The sequence below is a fragment of the Harpia harpyja genome, chromosome 11 (genome assembly GCF_026419915.1).
Source record: "Harpia harpyja isolate bHarHar1 chromosome 11, bHarHar1 primary haplotype, whole genome shotgun sequence".
NCBI classification, from domain to species: Eukaryota; Metazoa; Chordata; class Aves; order Accipitriformes; family Accipitridae; genus Harpia; species Harpia harpyja.
The window spans coordinates 1,590,644-1,609,565 of record NC_068950.1 but is presented as its reverse complement, the minus strand read 5'-3'; the positions used below and the strand labels follow the sequence as shown (position 1 = coordinate 1,609,565).

General features: G+C 46.3%; 1 protein-coding gene across 8 annotated transcripts in view; it reads left to right on the top strand.

The window, feature by feature from the left end:
* GATAD2A (GATA zinc finger domain containing 2A) overlaps positions 1 to 18,922 on the top strand; it is a 68,341-nt gene that overhangs the window by 11,096 nt on the left and 38,323 nt on the right. The window contains exon 1 of one of the 8 annotated variants that reach the window (XM_052802598.1): positions 3,109 to 3,279. The exons of 5 other annotated variants lie outside the window; for them this stretch is intronic. The gene's annotated coding sequence lies outside the window, so the exon portion shown is untranslated. Of the gene's footprint in view, positions 1 to 3,108; positions 3,280 to 7,956; positions 7,976 to 18,922 lie in introns of those variants that run through there. 2 more of the 8 variants (XM_052802600.1, XM_052802601.1) reach the window with 2 other exon arrangements.

Sequence of the window (18,922 nt, the reverse complement as noted above, 5' to 3'; positions counted from 1 at the left end):
TACCATTTATTAATTACTGTTTCAGATGTCTGGTTTGCCTTGTTTGGACCGAAGTAGTGTCAGTTTCATTTTCTTTCTGAACACAAGATGGAACATACCCACAGAATTCCTCCCCAAATCCCAACTCTTTCAAAGCCTGACAGATACAGGTAGATTAGTTAGCTTTTTTCCTTAATTTGCTGCGGTTTCATGGAACTTTCCTCCTGCAAGCAGCTTAGGACTAGTTTCACTTCAGCAGTTGACATAAACTTGTTGTGAACAAGTTACTTCATGGCACATATGTATTTCTAGGAATACACAATTCTGTGGTATCAGTGTTTCTCTTGCTGATAGAGCCACTGACTTGCCACAGTTGATTGTCATTGAAATAACATTGGCTTGTGTCTCTATTAAGCAATTACAAGACTAATGTGCCTTCCAGGTGACTCAGTCCCTCTTGATGCTACACCTGGACCATCCCCCAGCAAGATCTCGTTGCTAAAATTTGAACTGTGCCCTCAGAGAGAAGCCAGTCTTCATTAAAAAATAAAAAAATCAGTCACTGGTCTTAAACCACACACAGTTCTAAAGTAATTACTAAATAATCACTCACTTGGATGTTTTCAGTAAGCTGATGAAACAGAAAAAAGCATTCTCTTCAGTCTGCGGTAGTGTTTCTGTGCATCACGTTTGAAGGACTGTAGACGGGTGGTTTGGTTTTCTAGGCTTACGGTTACCTGCCCCGTAACAGCTAAAACTGAATTTTCCCTGGTAGTCTTCTTGTGAAAAGGGACTGGAGGGAGGTTTGCCACTTGGTCCCACTGCTGGCTTCCAGTGGGAAGGCGGAGAGCATGCTAGCCATCGTGGTGACAACGTGGCCTTCCCTTCCTATGCCGGCTCTCCCTCTGCATTTCTTTGAGAGGGCACCTGCAGTCTTTGACAAGGGGTTGTCTGTCATTTTTAATGTAAAAAAAATAATAGGCAAGACTCTGGATGATGTGCTGACTGGGAGGCAAAGTAATGGCGCAGACGAGTGAGCCGTCACTGTTGGAAATCCTTTGTGCTTGAATACGGGGTATGATTAGGGGATGTAACCCACAAAGAGGCAGAAGAGGGTCCCTGTCTTTTCACAGGACCTATAAAGTAACTTTCAGCCTCAAATTAAGTGATCAAAATGTGGGAAAAAAACCCCAAAGCACCATCGCTAATTATTTTGCTTCTAAATCGCTTTTAATAAGTATCGTGCTTGGAAGCGTGTTGTCGGGGAGCATTCGCACAGCAGGTTGGGCAGAATATTGCTTTTGGGGTAACTTTCTTCCCTAACTCCTTGTGACATCTCTCCCATTTTTAACTTCATGCTTCAGCTACGTTTTAGAAAACGTGTCAGAAATAGGACTGCAGGAGCCAGAAGCTTCCTCCTCTTAGGGAGGAAGGAGGACCTTGAAGTACGGGGTATGGCCCTAGTGAAAATTATTAACCTGAGACTGACTTACTGGGCTGAGTGAAGAAGATGTAGTCAAGCTGGTGGCTTAGGAGCCAACAGACCACATCCAAAAAATAACCTGTCTCCAGAAATGTGGCAAACTGGAGGTCTTAAGGCTCGTTGGCATTAGTCCGCTACACAAAATCTAGAAGAATTTGGATCTTTTGGTAACTTGGAAAGGTTATTCATATACCACCCCCCCCCCGCCCACATACCACCGGGGATTACAGCCCGGTGAGAATACTTAACAGACCAAAGAAATACGAGGGCGAGAATGGCGTGCAATGAGCTGCCTCTGCTGAAGGACAGGAGAAAAACGGCAGTTAGTTGGAAAACCACACCAGAGATCAGGAAAGTGTGTTAAAGGGATCGGTAATAAAAAAACCCAAACAGTTCACACTTCCTTCTGCTATTAATTTGGTCTCAAATAAGTTACCTGCTGGATTTAAGATCTGGTGAACGTGGCTTCAGAAAGCCCTTCTAAAGTATTCCTACAAGAAGATGGACAGGAGGAGAGCAGGACTGCTCCACAAATGCTGCTTTCCCATCCCACCGGCAGCTCTGCCCTCCGTGCCAGGGAGGTAGCAGGGCTCGCTGTGCTGCCTCATGCCCTTGGGTTTGGTCTGCGCCTCGGGAGTCGCGCTCCTCGTGCACGCCACGGCTAAGAGTTGGGTTTCTGAGTATTTCCAGATATTTTCAGGCTGCTTTCTGCTACTCGCTGACCCACTGTGAGCTGTCGGCAGCACTGGTAGGAGCTACCCTGAGGCTCTCCGGTGTAAGAAAATAGCTATTTCTAGCGTTGGCTGCTTAGAGCGTCTCTCTCCCGAATCTGTGAAGCTCAGACCGTCTCAATCAGACTTTACTGTCTTCAAGATAGATTTCAGAAACGAGCCGAGTCTGTGCCTCCCCGCCGCCCGTCCGCGCTCACTAGCAAGGCCTCCGAGTATCGGTAGCCCTGCCCGGAATACGCGATCTGCCCCTCGGTTCGCTCCCGCAGCCGTCGTACTGCTCTTTGCCCGGTATCCTTCAGCAGGCTGGAGCGGCCGAGCCCGGGCAGCCGCGGGAGCTGCGCGCCGCTATCCGTTTCCTTCATCAGCGCCTGCAGACGCTCAGGAAGGAGAAAGATAAGCGGCCCCGAGAACGATCCGTGTCAGCGGAGGTCCTGCCGTCGGACCGGACCGCAGGGCCTCCCGGCAGCTTCCCCTCCGCCCGGCCCGGGAGGCGGCGCCGCGCCGACAACAATACCCGCCCGGCCCGGGGCACGGAGGCCGCGGCGGCACCGCCGCCGCTTCTGCCGCTACCGCCGCCGCTGCCGCTCCACGTGGCCCCGGGCGCCGCGGCGGGACCCGCGCACCCCGCGGCGGCGCCCCCAGCCCGCGCCGCAACCAATCCCCGCCCGCCTGCCATGTGCCGCGACCCCCTCCGGCCAATGGTGCCCCGGGTCACAGACCTGCTCCACCATTGCCCGGAAGCGGCGCCGGGCCCCCGCGCGGCGCGGTGTGGCCGCTGCTGCTGCTCCTGCCGCCGCCGCCGCTGTCCCCGCGGCGCCGCGCCAGCCGCCGCCGCCGCTGCGGCGCAGGACGGGCCGCCCTGTGTTTCGGGGGCCGCCGCGCGCATGCTCCGCCGAGTGACGCCGCGACTCCATGTGTGAGAAGCGCATTATTTGGCAAGGGGAGCCGCGGCGGAGAGGATTAGCCGGGGATCCCTGGCGGCGCGGAAAAGGGGGCGGCGAGGAGCGGGGGAAGCGAACCGGCGGCCGGGGAGCGGGACCGGCGGCGTCCGGATGCGCGGGGACCGGCGGGGAGGTGCCGCGGCGTGTGAGTTCCCAGATGAAAAGTTCTCGTTGGGTTTATTGTCTTGGGGAGGGAGAGGCGGCGGCGGAGTTATTTGCGGGAGGCGGCCGGGGGGGATGCGTGTGCGCTCCCGGGGAAGTTCCGGGAGAGCCCGGCCGTGCGGGGACGGGGGGCAGCCCTTGCTAAGCCGGGAAAAGTGCAAAGTCCCGCTCTCCGGCCGCCGGGCTCCAGCCGTCGGGCGGACTGATTGATTAATGCCTGCCGGCGAAGGAGTCCGTGCCCCTGCCTGCGGCGGGTAGGAGAGGGGCAGTGGGGCTCCCGGGCTACATCCTCGCCGGTAAACGAAAAGTTTGGCGGCGCGGCGCGCCCCCCGAGGCCGAGCGCCCCGGGTCGCCGCCGGCTTTTGTTCGGCGCTGGGACGGCAGCCTGCGAGGCGTTTGTTTCGGAAAGTTGTTACGAGCTTTCCGCCGTGCCTGCTTCCTCTTCCTCCTCCTCCTCCTCCGTCGCCGCTCGGGCCGGCTCGGGGCGAGGGCGCGGGGCTGGGAGCGCCTCGGACCCCGTTGCCCTCCGCGCAGGGCGGCACCGCCGACCCGGGGGCACCGGCCCCGCGGGGGCCGCGGCGGGGAGGGGGGGTGTGGAGTGTGCGGGGGGGGGGGGGGGCGGCGAGCGGCCGCCCCGGGCAGCCCCCGCCCCGGGCAGCCCCCGCCGTGGCACTGGCCCGGCTGGCGGCCGGGCTGCGGCCCGTGTCACAATAAGAGTCCCCGCCCGCCCTTCCTTCCTGCGGCTCAAGGTGCACCGGGCTGTGCCCCCACGACACCCCCCCGAGGGGGTGCGAGGCAACCGCCGCCTCCCCCCGGGTGTCGTGTCGGTAACGGGGTGATCGGCGGGGGCTGCGGGTGAAGGTCTCGCTGGGCGCCGTGCCCAGCTGCCCCGGTTTCTCCATTACTGCATGTTCCCGGTGACTGCGGGAGGGGCCGGGCAGGATTTGGCCCCGGTGGGGATAGTCCTCGGGAAGTGGCACTGCCCAAGCGCACGAACGCGTCGAGCTCCCGAGCGTCCAGGAATCGCCGCTCTCGTTTGTGGAGGAGCAGGGGGTCGGTGACTGAAAACTGTCCGGCATCGGTTACTGCTTTTGAACGACGAAGCCGGGGAAGCCCGCAAGTTGGGATGCACACACTTCTCTAGAGCATCTGCTTACTTTTTTTTTTTTTTTTTTTAATTTTACACTCTCTATACATCTTAGGTTTTACTTTCACTTTTTTTTTTTCTGGCTGCCCCACACTCTTTTATTTTTATACTTTGTGCCGTAAACCCCCTTCCCCAGGACAGAGGTTCCTAAGCTGATGCATAGAGCAGTGATTGTCACGGAGCACTAATTTGCAGGCATGGCCCTAATCCTCCTTTCCAGCTTCTTTTGCAGGTGTTTGACTTTCATGTTTCTCTCTTGCTTGCCCGTCTGTGAATGCAGCTGGAAGCAGAGGTAGCAGAGCTGCTTGTAGAGGCAGTCACACAGGAAGTGAAATGAAGAGGGGCCTTTGGGAATAAGAGACATGCCAGTAGGCTGGAAGCTGCCATACATCAGCGGGAGAAGAGAACGAAACCTTGCTTTCTTCCAGACAAACTATTGACCAGTGTCTCAAGTGGAAGGAGATGTGGGTAGGAAGAAGCAGGGGCGTGAGAGATATGCTAGCGGAGAGGATGAGGTGGTAGGGGACCAGAGGCAGGAGATGGCAGAAGAAAGTAAGAAATCAAGGGATATGTAGCATGTGGAAAGCTTTTTGTGTAAGTGAATGGAGTGGTGGCTTTCTGGGCATTGTGTTGCTGTACACGTGCACTCCGCGGGCCAAGCTCTGGTGACAAATGGTCGGTCCCACCAGATCTTGGGATGGTACCTGCTGGGATATGGCGGTGATACCGCACTGATGCCTGCTGGCATTTGGGCCATGGGGAAGCTGATAGGCCCCCGAGGGCTATAAGCAGGGACCATGCTGTACGTGGGGAGGCAGAGCTGGCTGTCGGGGGTGTGTGGGGGTGTGTGTGTGTGTGTTACCCCCGAGTGCCACCTCACAGCCATCTGAGATTGTGACACGTACGGAACAGCGTATTCCTGTACATCACGCTCCATTACTCGCTGCTGGCGTAGCCTTCAGTGCGCCTGGATTGTCAAGCTCTGGACAGAAAAAAAAGGGTGTGATATCCTGGAGGCAGCGAGGCTCTGTGGTTAAGTATCTCGGATAGGATCGCAAAAGACACTGGTTTCAGGGCTGGGGACTGTTTAGTTTTTTTTCTTCCCCCCAACTATCTGGTTTTGAAAATGAGGAGGGCTGTGCAGCTTGGCATGTGACATTGAGGCTGTAAAAGCTCACCCCTTTATGCATTGTGTGTAGGTAAGCAACAGGCTGATGGTCTTCTAACTTTTACTTGGAAAAAGAGTGAATATATTGCCAGTTAGCATGCTCTGGCTGAACTTTGTGTGAGTGTAAAAAGGACCGAGTTCTGTGCTTGCAGTAAAAACCACCTTGCTGAGTTTCACTGGGAGAGAGAGAGTTGTATCTCTGTGGTCACTCGGTATCCAGCAGTGGAGCAGGATGGAGGCAGCCGAATCTATTTCTCTTCCGTCCGAGGTGGAAGCGCAGAGGAGTAGCTAATACCATCCCTAACAGCGTTACATAGTCATGAGGTTGCATCAATGGGTGATGATGCAACACTGTTGGCATATGATGCAGTGTCAGTATGCTAATACTGTAACTTAATATAGCTGCGTTACGACTTTTTTGTAGTAATTACAGGCCGGTAGTCATATGTGGAGCTGTTTAAAATCATTGGTTCAGATTCAGACAGTGCTGGTGTATTGTGTGATGTTTGTGAGGCTTATGCAAGGCAAGATGAAGGATTTGGATCGCTTTTTCAGCCAGACAGCAGCACACGTACATAGGTACGTTTGGCCCTTTTAGGGACCTCTCTGCACAGCCTCAGGTTTGAACTGGAATTATCCCTGTGCTGTCAAAGGAACTATAACTGTGGAAGGAACTCTGGGCTTACTGTCTTATGGTCTTACACTTCTATTTCTGGGTGTGCTCTTTGTTAGCCCTACCCATCTGTATGGGCTATAAACATTCTTACTTTCTTACTGAATCACTCCTGCTATGCTACTTTAAGGAGGGAAGAAGAAGGAATGATGCTTGGGATAAAGGAAGTCAACTTCTGACATCTTTCGGATAGTGCTGGAAGTATTTTAAAAATGAAGTCTAAAATTCATTCAGGTGTGATGAGGCCACGTTTCAGATCATCTTATGTTTTCAGTGGTACCTCTTGAAACAGTGTCTGTGTTGTGAAATCCCTGGCCGGTCACCAACCAACGAAAAGTCATTGGTACAAGAAATGGGGAAGGACAGAATCGACAAGGTGCTGTAGTCGTCAGCAAAGCTCAGGTTTTCTGCTTTCATGGAGCACTTGCTTTATGCGTAACTTTGAGTGGAAAATGCTGTTTTGATGACTAAATTTAGAATGTTTTGAACCATAAACTTCTACATGCAGTATTTAGATGGTACTTGCTGATAGTAGGTATTAAGTGTACTTATGCATTTAAAATTTCAAATCTTTGGGCATCAGAACTTTTTTTTTTTGATACTTACTGTGCACGTATGAACTGTGAGCTCTTCCCCAGGCTTTAATACTTTGGTTTCTTACTGCCATATTCTGAGGGGAGTAGTCATGTGCTTATTTTGCTCGTGTTTCACAAAGCACTGTGTTTCCCTTTTATGTGTCTTGTGAGGTAGGAAGTTGTGTGCTCTGTACAGAGTTCATGTGTGTGATAATGTACCTGTGCAGGTACCGGCTTTTATCCTGAGTATAGGTACTGCTCAAATAGGTCACAACAAAAAAGTTGGAAAGAAAACAGGCAGTGTGTGCATTCCCCTTCTGAATTAAAATACACATGCTGAGCTCTCGTTAAAAAAATAAAAGGAAAAATGAACTGTGCTGTGGAGGGGGGTTTTTTTATTCCTCCTCTTAGAACAACCAACAGTACAGCCCTGTTCCAGGCACTTCTTGACTTACAATTTGTATCTCTTTCAATAATAATTTAAGTAACATAGAACTGTGTAGTAGGTTTGGTTTTTTCCCCCCTCCAAATGTTCCGGGAGACTGTGGTATCTGAAAATATGGTAGACTTATTTTTAGACTTGGGGAAGTAGCGTTTGCTTTTGTGTAATGCTATTCATGTTTGAGGTATCACAGCACACGGTCTGTAGACCAGTATGTGAAGTGCAATGTAGTTAGCATATTTTGTTGATTGGGGGGAAAAAAAAAGGTACGTGAGCACTCTTTCCTCTTCTCCTGGCATTAAACAAAATAAATGTTAAGAGAAGAACGTGCCACTGATGGACTAGAAAACTCCGGGACAGCCTTTCAGTTGTGTTCTTTGAAAGTCTGTTCTTGATAGTTTCATCAGGCTGTCCCTGCTCTCCCTGTGCTACCCATGCCATTTGTTTTAGATTTGTGCCCTTAAAACTTCACAAGCTAGAATTTGGCACTTTATATATAGACATTGTGCTTATTTATGCATTCATACTATGATTGATTGGTGTAAAGACTTGCTTGGGATCCCTTTTTTTTTAGGGTTTTCTAGCCTTCTTTCCCCTCCTTTTATCTCTGCATTTCAGTGGCATCCCTTCACCTGGGGAACCGGACATCTATTGAATATGTTGACCCTCGCTAGGTTAGTGGTTCTTGCTTTATTTCTTATGCACCACCTGGAATGTCTGAGGTTATTCATTTCTTTGTGATATTTTCTATATGCTTAGCACTGCTCGGTCTGAATGACCTGTGTACATCAGTGAACCTCAGTGTCAGATGAATCATATGTCCATTGTCAGGTGGGGAAAAGGAGAGTGAATTGCCCGAAGCAAGCATTATAGGACAGGGACAGAACAAAGGTTAAGGTTTATTAATATGCAGTTTCCTATGTTGGCTTTTTGCTGTTCAGCACTTCTCCTCTTCCTTCCCCAACTGCTGAAGGTACCGGCATTTCTACCTTTCATTGCCTTTAATTGCGTTCTTTGGTATTTGAATTCTTGGTGTGTCAGGTCTCGGGACTCTCCAGCGGAGCACCAGTAAACAGCTGGTGTTTACCTGTGAGCATTTGTGTGTGTGTCTGTGTGACCTGTTTGGCATCACCTCGGGAGACTGCGGCTTCCACGGGGCAGGGAGGAATTGTCCCGTACAGCTTTCCTATGTCTTAATTACAGAGCACCTCTTCATTGTGCTGGGACTTTTTAACCTGTAGTCCGCTATGCTCCTCTCTTTCTAGTACAAGTGAGGCTGGAAAGCAGCGTCGTGACTCTTGCTTCACGAGCACAGCTCACTCTCTTGGAGTGACAAGGGCATTTGGAGGGAAAAAGAAAAAATCTGATTAGGCCCTTTGGATTGTATGGGAGAAAATCAAGGTTTAGCAAGAAAGTTTTGTCTGCTTTTGATGTGTTGACTCTGAAGCAAAAATGTTTGAATGTATTGCTGTTTCAACATACTGAAGTAAGGCAGAAAGTGGAAAACCTTTGCTATGTGCAGCTGTAGCAATGCCCTGTTCTCTCCTCCTTGTCTTTATTATCAGTAGGGTTTGACAGAGTTCAGCGCTGCAGCTTGAGCGCAGAATGGCGCTGGTCAGCAGCGGGTCGGTGTCTGGCCGGAGCTGTTGGATCCAGTGCAGCTCGAAGGTGGGGTAGGCAATGCCAGGTGTTTGTCCCTGTTATTGCATCTTGAAATCACACTGCTCGGGACAGCTGATGTCCTGTGTGCTGTGGTAGCTTGTTCTCACCATTACCTTTGCCTCCCCATCCTCCCTGGAGGAGAAGTTTTATATTGCCTTGGGTAAGTCACTTAAACCTCTCTATGCCTTGGCTATCCCATCTGCAAAATGGGTATAAGCGTGTGTTACAAAGGAAGCATGCAAAACATGGCTTATAACAACAGTTCCTTTTATTTTAGTCTTCATCTTCTTCAGCTTTTATCTCTGAGATTGTTTAACCCATGCCATCTTGTTTTTCAAATAAGAATTGCTGGTAGGACTTAAGATGAAAAGAGGGCGAAAAGGGTCGTCAGGTTTACCTCATGATCTGCAATGCCAGTTTGTTGTATTAGGAAATCCAAACATTTGAAAGGTCTGGGAGAGTAAAATTTAACAGCCAGCCGCAGATGCTGAAGGCCAGACAAATACGGGGAAGGAGTGTCACGTGTCTAATGGGGAGTTGGCAAACCCTAGACTGAGGGAAGCAGGGAGTTCGCCCCTGACTCTCATGTTCAGAATTTTGTGTGTTTGTAGGTGACGTGCACAAGTTGGGTGAGTTTTCGAGCTCTGCAGAATTTCTTCCTCTACATCCCTTATAACTGGTGGGTCTCTCCTGGCAGCAGGGTCAAGTCTGTGTGCCTTTAACCAAGACGTGCGGAAGCTTGTGATCAGGCATGTTTATTTTGTCTTTTATTTTTAAGAAGGCTCAATTTCGGAAGGCTGTTTCTCCTCCCACCGCTGTCCTTCCTGGAGAGCCCTTGGGCATTGACTGGACTCCTTGAGTCCTCACTCCGACTTCTGGTTTGTGCACAAAACAAACTGATCCGCTGACCCAGACCTGATGGGGGTCCTTTCCCATTTAGAAGTCTTCTGTGACTCAATCTGGTGCTGCTCACATTAAGCAGAATATATCAAATGGTCTGTATCATGGAAATGATTGGAGTGTTAAAACATTCCAGGAGTTTAAGTCTTGTTTAGGTATCAAAGAGCTATTTAACATGCACATCTCTGAGTTTATATCAATCTGTTCTGTTTGTATTCATTCTTACTAAATTCTGGGTTTGACTTTATTTTTTTACTCTTAAGAGTGAGTTAAGCATTTCAGCCTCTATTCATTCTCCTACTTCTTTGTTTCTTTTCCTTCTCTTTCCCCTCCCTCCCCCCTTTTTCTCTCCCAAAGGAAAAACAAACCAAAAAAAAAAAAAAAATCAGTGTTTGCAAGAGTAAAGGAGTTTTCATGACTGTTTTTGGGTGACTCTCTAGGTGAGGTAGTTTGGCCGTGACTTGCCTCTTTGGAGATGTTGGCAAGTTTGGTATTCCAGATGATCTGGCATTAAGTTAAAGCTCTGCCGGAAAGGCTTTACTCCTACCATGTTTGGAAGAAGAGTTGGTCTCCAATTCCTTTAACAATTATGAGGTGACTAATAACTTGAATGCAGTTTCCCTGCTAATTTGCAGTGCCCTGTAGTGAACTCTGCTGCAGCATGAAAGGGATCAGTGTGTGAGCTCTTCGTCTTCTGGTTTTGGTGTCTTATGCGTCACCTTCTGACTTGGGCTTATTCCTGTATAAACACGAATCAAACTAAATTAAAAAGTTATACCCAAATCACTCTGGACCCAGTAGCCCAAGCTGCATGGATCCACAGTTGGGAGGCAGTCCACTGCACTTCCAGTCATCCATAACAATATGTGCTTTTTGTTACCCTCACTCCAGCTGTGTGAATGGGAGCTGGAGGGATGGGAACAAAAAAAATGAAGCCTATAAAAGAGCACTCCCCCAAGGCAGGAGATAAGCCCTGACATGAAGTAAACACCATTCCTCCCCCTCTCCCCCCACTTCCAGTATCTTCAGCTGAATATAAATGGATATTTAAAAAGTCAGGTACCTGAAGAAGTTTCTAAAACACCTAGCAGCAAGTGAGACTGTATGATACGTTCTTATTTTTGCACACCATTAAGTGAAAAATAACTCATCACTGTTTCCCTGTGTAAGTAATGTGGGTAGTTCCAGCAGAGAGTATGGAAATAGATATTCTGCCTTGCCTGCCGGGAAGAGGTTCCGCTAACTCTCTTTATCATAATTACTAATTCTTTAACAGTAAATGTTGTTACTCAAAGTTCTGACAAAAGTGGGTAAGAACAACTAAGAATGTTAGATGGCATCTCAAAAGGGTGGCTTTTTTTTAATCGTATTTGATGGGAGACCAGATGAACATGGTCATAGGTATGTAGGTAAGAGTGAGCTGATCTCAAGGCAGTCTGGTTTGTTGGGGTTTTTTCCCTCCTTTGTTAAATATCCAAAATAAGTAGGAGTTTATGATGGGGTCTTTGCATTGAAGTGGCAGATTGCTGGAGTTGAGGGAATAAAGGCTTATTTTGTAGCTTTTCAATGGAAAAAAAAAATGAAGCCTTGATTGAGTTTTCAGTTAGTCTTGAAATTGATTTTGACATGACCTGTCTCATTCACTTTGGGGTATAAATACCCAATTTTACTACCCATAAGATTATAGGAGTTGGCATTCAAGAAAGCTTTTTTTTTTTTTCCTTGTGTTTTTTTAAATGCAATAGAACGCTTTGAATTGAGTGATGCTGGTTAACTTGTTTCTTGTTTCCTAACCTGATCTAGATGGAGAGACTCTTGTCAATGTTGGCTCCTGAAACTACATCTCCTGCGCACCAGACAATTACCCCATGGCTGAGACAGGTGTTAGCAGCAGGTTTTCTTAAAACAGTTTTGTAAATGCCCAGAGCGTGGCTGGACTAAACAGAGCCCAGCACCAGTGTGGGATGCCATTGAAACAGGGCAAGCCTCATTGCAGCAGCAAAGTCACTTTTGTGACTGTTTCATAGGGAAAGTATTGCTGAAGATGGTCAGTAATGGCTTTTCTCTTAGTCTGTTTTATGCTACAAATACTGAAGACTTTCCAGGTACTAAAATGAGTCAGAAAATGGAATCATTAGATCTCATGCTAATGCTGATTTACCTATTGCTGTAAGTAGGAGCAACTTCCTTGCCATAGCCTGTGGGCTATGCCCACTATGTTCATTTGCTGAAATAGCCATGTGATCACGAGCTTTGAAATGCTTGCAAGAATTAGAGGAAGTAAACTGAAGGCATTCATATTTAATAGGATCTTAGAAAATCCTGTCTCCAACAGAATTAGGTACTGCAGTTGTGCATGTGTCCCTAGTGTTGTGGTATGTCCAAACACGCTGAACCACCTATTGAGATTTGTACACAATATAAATCTAAAATTTTCAGGTTTTCATTGTAAAGTAGTGAAATTACATATGTGCCAGTTGCAGGTACGGTGCTAGCATTATGCTCTGTAGGATGCTGTGGAGTGTGGACTTCCAATTTTGCTTTCTGCTGGCTTGCTTGTTTGTTTTTAAGGCTTGAGATGTAGTCTTTGAAAGCAAGCACTTAGTTATTTCGGTAGTGGAAGAACCCTTGCCTCATAGTAAAGCTGCTTGCTTTTGTTTGGTATCTGTGGAGGGTATCCAGTGAAGCTTTGCTCTATCTGTGCGTTGTGCTCATGAAGAGCTGAGGATGCTCTGTGGGCAGTATCCTTCCTTTCTGGGCCATGCATGCACCACGGAGAAGTGTGCCTTTAATGCCTTGATTAACTCTATAAATGTGACAGGAATTTGATGTCGTAGGCCTTTTTAAAATTCAAATTCACTTTTGCAGTTGCAGGGGGGAAAGGAAGATGACATTTGTAACAGCTTTTCTATACCTGTTCCTGAAAGCAGATGATACTGCAAGAAGACTGTGGCTCATGGTGTAGCTTTTTCTGAGAGGAAAGATCCCAGCAAGGAGATGACATTCTCCATAAAACTTGAAAAGTAATCCTTGCATAACTTTCAGAAACTCAGCTCGAGACTAATCCGGGTTGGCTACACATAATAATTCTTATTTTCATTAAAGTTATGCTCCAAGATAGTAGGTAGCCCTTACAGTTAAGGCTAGCACTAAATTAATGTCTTGCAATTCATGAAAGATTGCTAATATGTAGGTACTGTTACTGCTGGCAGGATCGAATAGGAGGATCACCAAGAGGAACTTCTTGATTATTATATCAATAGGTCTTAATATATTTTGCAAATACTGTTTGTGGGAAAGTTTATTAACAATCAAAAAGGAAGCAAAATTAATCAGTAATATAGAATAGGAGGTGGAAAGCACAGTGTCTTTGGGGGTGGTCTGGTATATGGCACATATGTAAGGTATTCTGTGGGGGGAAAAGCTCTGTAATTCTTAAATTTTGAAGAAGGTAAACTTGTTACGTGACATCTTTAAATATTGCAAACTTTGTGATTGTGATTGTATACTTCTCTGCTCTGCAGGAAAGCTGGGATCTGGGAGGCAGAGTACACCTCCAAACTTGTTACCTGCAATCTTTATTCCATTAGTTTCTGTTGAAGGTATTTAAGATTCCTCTGCTGCTTCTCCTTCCTTTAGCAAAGGTATCCAGAGAGGGATGTATTAATTCCTTTTGCTACCAAAAAGTGTTTTTAAACCTGAAGATGATGGTTTAACAAGCAGCCAGGACCTTTAAGTGATAGAAGTGGCTTGGGGAACAAAAGCATGTGAATCCTGTCAGTTAAGACCTGATGGGCAACTTATTTCTGTGAGGTGCCTGAGAATTATGATGATGAAGACTATAGAAGTAATTAAATAAGACTCATTTTAATATTGCGCATGTTATTGATCCCTTAGGACATTTAGATATGCAAACCAGATAAGATCATCTCCTTTGCAAAATGTGGTTTGGTGTAATTGTGACACCTCTGGTTGTTTTCTACCCAAAATGCCCTCAGTTTTTGTGGAAGTTAGATGTTGTTTTACATAAAGCCACTTGAAGTAACCGAGAGTCTAAATCTTGTCTTGCTCATCTTCGGTATCCGTTTGCCTACTGCTTGTTCTGGGTCGAGGGACCCTTACAGGTTTCTTACCAGTAGTTAGGCTTGCTCAAGATTAAAAATCCCCCTAGATCCCATGGGTGATAATGACAACTTTTGTTTCCTTTTCCCTTCTAACTGCAGGACCAGGGGCTAAACATCAGCCCCACAGCCTTCCTTGTTTTTATATGGACATGGCTGTGTGCAAGCATGGCTTATGATGTTCAGCGTGCAGTGCTCCCTTTTGATCTCAGGTGGGGGATGCGGTGTGCATCCAGATCAAGTTTTGTGTGCCGAGGCTTCTGAATTAATTAATGATGGTGGCTGTGCTCGGCTTCCCCTGTAAATAGGTGTGGCCACTGGGTCCCTGCCAAGCTGCCATTTCATTCCCTTATTTGGATTTCTGAACGGTGTCATTCTCTACACACACCCTCGGTTAGGTTTTTAAATAATATAGTTGGGGAAACTAAAATTGCTGCTACAAAATTATTAGCTTATGGGTTATTACTGTACTCCTACAACTGAGATTAAGAATGTGTCATTAGTGGAGGATGGTATCTTGAGCTCCCCCCAAAAAATTTAAAAAAAAAAAAAATAAGCTTACTACTGTGTTTCCAGTAGCTGATGCTAAAGCCAGGTAGGCACAAACCAAATTATTCAGGAGGAATCAAGTTATCATATTTTAGTTGATGCCAGGTTGCCTAATTAAAGTCACTGGCACTTGGTGAGCACAAACTGCCTGCAGAGCACAGCAAAGCCTCATTGCAGCAGTGAGCATCAGTGAAGTAGATGAAAGCAAGCCCCCAAATATGGCATTCCTGAGCAAATATGATGCATGCAAAAAGCACATCTTACTCGATGATGAAAGTAGAACCGATTTTTTTTTCACCAGAGCTAGAAATAACAATTTGCCACCTGCTTTTTTTTTTTTTTTTTTTAAATTGAACATTGCCACTCATTTCCGTCTCTATGTCTCCTAATGAGAGATCCAGAGCTTTCCAGTCTTCTTCCTTGGGGTTGCTGGGCACTCAGTGAAGGAGGTGATAAATTCATGCACACATCCCTCTTCCCCTGTTTAATATTCTGCCAAACAGTTCTGCAAATGCATTTCATAATGCTGCCTCTTTGCATAGAAAAGAGACACCCCCTTCCTCTGTCAAAAATATATTCTACATCTGAAAACAGAAGATAGTAATTCCAGTTCTTGAAAAACATGTTTATACAACAATCCACAGAGACCGGCACCATTAGGTGATTAGATTGCACTTTGATTAAAACCAGTCCATTGCAACTACTTGCTGTGGATGGAGGATAGTTGGACAGGCTCAGTCATCTTGAAGGAAATGTCTGTCCTGCAGTGTCAGAGTCGCAGAGCTGGCATTGTTGATCTGGATTGATCTGGATGACGAATATTCCGGTGATAGGAACCCTTCGTGCTCACCCCATGAATCCAATAGATCTTGGCGCTGGGTGAGGATCAACATAATTGGCCATAAATACAGAGTAACCGAAAAATAGTTCAAACTGTGCTATGTATAAAACAAAGAACCCCCAAACCAAAACACTTGAATCTATTTTTAGCTCTTCTTGGTGTTCTCTCCTTTTGCTTAACAGTAGATACTATAGTTCCTCTTCTTGAAACGGGCACTGCTGCTTTGTTCATGTCTGCTGCTTGGCTGCTGTCTCTGACATGCAGGGTGTTTTTTGTTGTTCCTGCAAGTCAGCTTCTTGCAAAGATTTTGATTTAATGAGTCAGGTCTACCCATATAGTAATTACAAAGATTAACTTGGATAGATGTGAAACAGATGTATAAAACTGTTTGGACCTGGCTCCAATGCAGCCTCTTAATCAGTGGTTTCATCCTTTCTCTGACTTAACTCCCGTTTCACAGTTTAAACTACTAATTGTAAAATTAATGACAAAAATATTTTCTCTCTGTTTCACTCATGGACTTCCCTAATTCTTTATCATACATCTTTGTTCCTTTGAGTGAGGACATTGCTTAAATGCTTCTGTACAAGGGAATATCGCTCTCAAAACCAAAGCAAAACAAAACTGGTCTACCCAAAGGGTTGCTCTAAGGTTAACTTTATCTAGAAATATCAGCTTTTGTAGCTCACTTTATAACATGTTGTTCTTACTTTTATGAAACTCAAGTGTCTTAGAGCTGTTTCCTGTGGACTTTTTGAGGAATAACTGGTTTTTTCAGAGATTTGCTGGGGAACCTGCCCCCCCTCCGCCCCCATTTGAAGACATAAATTGTATTATGAGTAAAAAGCAAGCTGCATGCTTGTGTCTGCTAGAGCCCGTAGTGGTGCAACCCTAGACAATCATGGGTGTTTCTATTCATGAGTAGCCAACCAAATCGTGATCTGGGTATTTTGAGCTTGCCTGATCTTCTGAATCAACCTGCAGAGAAATGCACTCCATTTTGTGCTGACTTGGGACTCCGCGCAGGGCTAGCCAGTGTTGCATTTTCCACGTAGCATCTGTAAACTCTGTTGCATTTGCTGTGGGTGCTTCGCTTCGGCGTTGAGAACTGCTGACCAGGACAGCAGTAATTGGGTACTCCAGGCTCTGGTTACAGAAAGCCAGATTTGCAAGGTCTTGAATAGCAAGGCTTCCTGGAAGAAAAAAAATTGCAGTTAGCGTTGATTTTTTTTCTTTCTGAACTGCATTATTGGAGCCTCTTTATCTTTGCATCTTCCAGGTATCCACACTTGACTGAATTCTGGCTAATCTCAGTAAAAGCACAGGTAGATCATGGGGCTTGTTTGGGGAGGGAGGAAGGAATTTGCTAACGTAATTACCACTGAGATACTCTAGACTAAGGAACGAGAGAAGTTGAAATGCGCTTGCACTTTGGTCTCAAAACAGTAAGTTTTGATTGCAAGAGGTTAGATTATACCAGTGTTTTTTCAAAAGGTTCAGCCTGGATTTTCTGGAGAAAATTTACTCCAAGATTTCCTGTTTTCCTGCACACTGGTGTATGTGAATGGCAGGGTTTGAGAGGGCAGAGTAAAGCTGAACTCTAGTTCTGCTAAATTGGTGTCAAGATCTGTATGGAGTGCAGTGCAGCTAGCGTAATTAGTAGATCATACTCTCCCAGATCCAGAAGTAAAGGCAGGGCTTCTCCTTGAAGGCCTGCGTGCACTTCCATGTGATTTGGCAGCCCATGGTATCCACTTGGTATCCAGTAGAGAACAAATGCTGGAAAATAAGCGTTCTCCAAAAGAAGGACGTGCTGGGGTGACATGCTTGAAGAACAGCTGTTGCCAGTAAGTAGTTTTTCTATATCTGACTTTCTGCTGCTGTCTCAAACGATGCCCTCGCCGGCTGGCGCAGCGTGTGATCCCCGTCTGCGGACCGGCTTAACTAAAGGGTTACTACAGGCCCTGGTTTCCCTGCCCTGCGAACGCAAGCATTGATCTGAAGGGTGTAATTATAAATGCTATCGATGGCCCAGGAGGGGAGTCGTATGTTTTATCTCTGGCACAGGAATTCAGGAGTGAGTGGGAGAGACTCTTAATTTGTAACAGGTTTTATTTGCAATCTGACTTGTACACAATAAACGGGTAGCGGTGGTATTAATGAGCATCTGAAAGGAGCTTTTTTTCCTTCCTACAAGGTGGTACTTCACTGTAGAGAGGCTAAAACTGAAGAGCGGGTGTGCGGGGTGTTTCGGCAGCTTTCACCTGAATCTTTAGGCACACAGAAGTTAAAAAGCAATGCTTGAATATTTGGAGAAATACCAATGGTTAAACCACGACAGTATGCCAGGTATGGAATGGATCGGCACATTCGTAAAAAGCCAGAGAAGAGCTTTTCCACTCCATGATGGTTGCTTACGCTGTAGTGAAAACGTGCACCATGACTATTATTTCTATACAGTGGCTCTTCTTATAATTCTGTTGAGATGCGTGCAGGGAGGAGTCTGTGTTTTTGGAGCATACAAAAATGCTTTCAACTGATACTTAGGTGCTTGAAAAAACCTAATTTGATACTTCGAGTTTTCCTTCTAGACCAATAAAGTCTTTGAAGACTTTACTCTTGTATCCAAAAATGTTCATGGAAGTAAAGCCTGAACACATGAGACAGAAGCTAGCCCCTTGACTGTCAATATTTAAATTGAAATGTGACTCCTTTTTTTTTTTCCTGCTGACCAGTTCACTCAGCCTTCCAAAAAGTACAAAAGTTTTCTTATCTCGGTTGTTTGAGGAGGTATGTACAGCAGTAATGCTAAACTGTGGTACCTGTGTCATAGTTTCCATGCCTTAATCTTCTTAGAGAATCCATAGCCTGTCTTATTCTGAAAATGTAACGTTTATAAAACCCTGTTTTGCGGGCTAAATCTCTGTTGAATTTTACTGGATCATAATTTTTCTAGGTAGTGTTGATGGGATTCAGTAATGTTGGTAAAAATGTGGGCCCTAGTATTCTGATCTACAACTTTCATCATCATTTCATAGAGAAGAAAAACTTCATGAGTGACAAAGTAGGCTCTGAGCAAATAAATCTGATTTCTGTTCTGGCGAGTTAGCAAGAGATACTGTTCAGTCCAGTGCCTGTTTAATTTCTTGAACATTTCACTTATTATGGTTTTAAAAAGTTGCTACATCAGAATGAGAGCCAGGGTTCTTTTTAAATGAAACATGCAACCTTTGAAAGAAATTGCAGAGTGATAGGATACTAAAGACTTAGTTTTCTTGGACAGTGGAGGAGCCAATGCAGGACCTACAAGGCAGGTAGTGTGTGGTGTCCCCAAGTGCTGGCAGAGCCCCGTTGGTGTCCGTGGACGACAGCAGCGTTGCACCAAGCACACCGTACCCGCGGCTCGGGTGCCCAGCTACACACTCTGCTTCTTCTGCGGTGACTTTTTCTTTCTGATGGAAGTGCTGTCAAAACTTTAGAGCTGCTGCTTGGACAGAGTTTCACTTCCGAGTTTTAACCGTTTATTGCCTGCTTCCTAGGAGGTTCCC